Here is a 2,406-nt window from a genome sequence, read left to right as displayed (position 1 = left end):
GAATGCATAATGTGTGCGCAATTAATTTGTGTGTGCAGTATAATTCTGGAGATGACATGGAGGACGGCAACAAAGAGTCCTTCATTGAGAAGGAAGCCCAGAAGATCAGGGAGAAGGGGAATGCGGCCTACTTCAGGAGGGGAATGTTCAGATGAACATACTGCACCACAAAGCCAAAGCCCAGGGATGGTGTTTATGAACACCTGACGTCGCATGCACGCGGTTTATCGCGGAGTGCTGATCAAGACATCAAGACCAGGGCAGAGCATGCAGCCCTCCTGAAGGCTCTAGGTCCCATTTAGTCGTCACCCTCCATGATCCTCGGTTTATCGTCGTCGTTGTCTGTTGTACTTTTGCGCACTGTGTTATCGTCCTGTTGTGTTGTGAACTGTGTTAGAATGTCTTATACTTTTGATGTTAATTATGGCACGATGTTATGGTTGCTTCTATTTTGTTGCTTGATCTATTTTGCTACTTCACTGATGTTATGGCAGGATGTTATGGTCGACTGGTTAGCAACAGGCAACATCTCAATTCAGCTGTCTGATGTAGATAGCAACAGCAACAGCAACAACTGCCGATGGGTGAGGTGGCCGTGGCGTCAGCACCACCACCGCTGGTCACCGGCCTAGTAACGACCATTCATATTGGTCATTATCACCTAGAAATAAGGCAGTGCCACGTGCTGTCCGCTTTATAACCTTTTCCAGTAAGCAAGTGATGACCTTTCTGATGAAAATGGTCGTTGGTTTTTGGGGCTAGGACCCCTCCAGACAGCAACCATAATGTTAAAATGAAAAAATTTAGGCTTTAACAGTAATGGTGGTAATCTGCAAAGCAGTAGATCTACACACTACCTTGTGATCCCAAAACATCAATTTGAAAAAACAACACTTGGGATTTTCCACATCAATTCTTGCTTGTATCAAGCCAAAGGCTCAATGAAGATGAATTGATTCTATTTGCAAGAAATTAAAAATCTCAATTGCAAATAACACATGTAAATGATCTCGACATGTAGAATGACATATAAATTTATTACACCACAATTTATTCTGGAGTACAAAGTACTCTACAGATATACACTACTATTGCAATGAATAGTAATGATGTTGCAAATTTGATGCTCAAGTGAAAAACTTAAAATAGTATAGACCTCAAATTAAATGAGATAATCTTATATCAAATCGCAAGATAATTCAGCAGGGTGAATTAATGTATTGCGAGAGAAAATTAATCTCAATTGCAATGAGTTTGTTTTGCGAGAGAAGAAAATTCCCATCGCAAACCAGTACCGTAGATGTATTGAAATTATCTTCGCAAGAGATTAAAAATCTCAAACTGTAAATGAACGTAATTAATCTCAACACATGATAAACGTGCAAATATATCACACCAACTTAAGATCTAGAATACATCGGTACTTAACAGAAAAAATGGTACTGTAATATATGTACCAGATTTAACGGTCTATAACAGGAATAAAATCACTGCTAGAATTAACTGCAAAACAAGTTTTAGCCTATTCAATAATAGGTAAAACCACAAGGGTTAGAGTGCAAAACTTGCAAAGAGATAAGATTTTCTATCTCTTTCTCACGAGCAGTTCGTGTGGGGATTTCTCCCGTACTGCACCGCCACGCATTGGCTTGGCTTGCCGGCCTGGGCTGTGCCTGGGGCGCCGTTGCGCTGGGGATCCGGCGGCTATCGCGGATGGGCGGCCACAGGCATGGCGCCGCTGGTGGTCGGCAGGGAGAGGTCGGAAGGCCACGGTCGTCACGCCACCGGACGGCGGCCGGGCGAGGTCGGGCGAGCGCAGCCGCGGCCAGGCGCGGGCGGGCTCGGGCGAGGGCGGTCGCGGCCAGACGCAGGCGGGCTCCGGCGAGCGCTGCCGCGGCTAGGCGCGGGCGGGCTCAGGCGAGCGCTGCCGTGGCCAGGCGCGGGCGGGTACGGCCACTGCCCGGCACGGCTGGGCGCGGGGCCGCGGGCACGACCACGGCCTTGCGCAGGGCGTGGCGCGGGTGGCATGTGCGCCTCGCGTTGGGAGTCGACGAAGACGACGCCGTAGGCGGGCGATACGGGAAGGAGACCGAGGCCGCTTGGGAAGCCGTCGAGGCTGGGGCCGTGCGCCGCCGCTGCCACGGGACGAGCCTCGTGGCGCAGCGCAAGCGGCCTGGCGGACGGGCGCTGGGCACGGGCGGGCGCGGCGCGGTGGCCGCGTTCTAGAGCGCCGTGGCCAGATCCTGGCGCTGCCGACCACAGCGTCGGCGGGCAAGTGCGAGTGCCGCCATGGTCAGACGCGGGCACGAGCGGGCGGGTCCGGCCACGGCTTGGCGCGAGCGGGCCAGTCACGCATACGGATGCGGCGGCTACGACGGGGCACACCCGCATGGTTCCCAGTTCCTG

General features: G+C 51.6%; 1 pseudogene; it reads right to left on the bottom strand.

Moving 5' to 3' along the window:
- Positions 1 to 1,374: 1,374 nt before the first annotated feature.
- On the bottom strand, positions 1,375 to 2,406 carry LOC123398079 (annotated as a pseudogene).

Source organism: Hordeum vulgare, chromosome 5H, assembly GCF_904849725.1.
Source record: "Hordeum vulgare subsp. vulgare chromosome 5H, MorexV3_pseudomolecules_assembly, whole genome shotgun sequence".
Taxonomy (NCBI): Eukaryota; Viridiplantae; Streptophyta; class Magnoliopsida; order Poales; family Poaceae; genus Hordeum; species Hordeum vulgare.
Note: the sequence above shows the minus strand (reverse complement) of the source record. Positions and strands in the feature narration are given on the sequence as shown.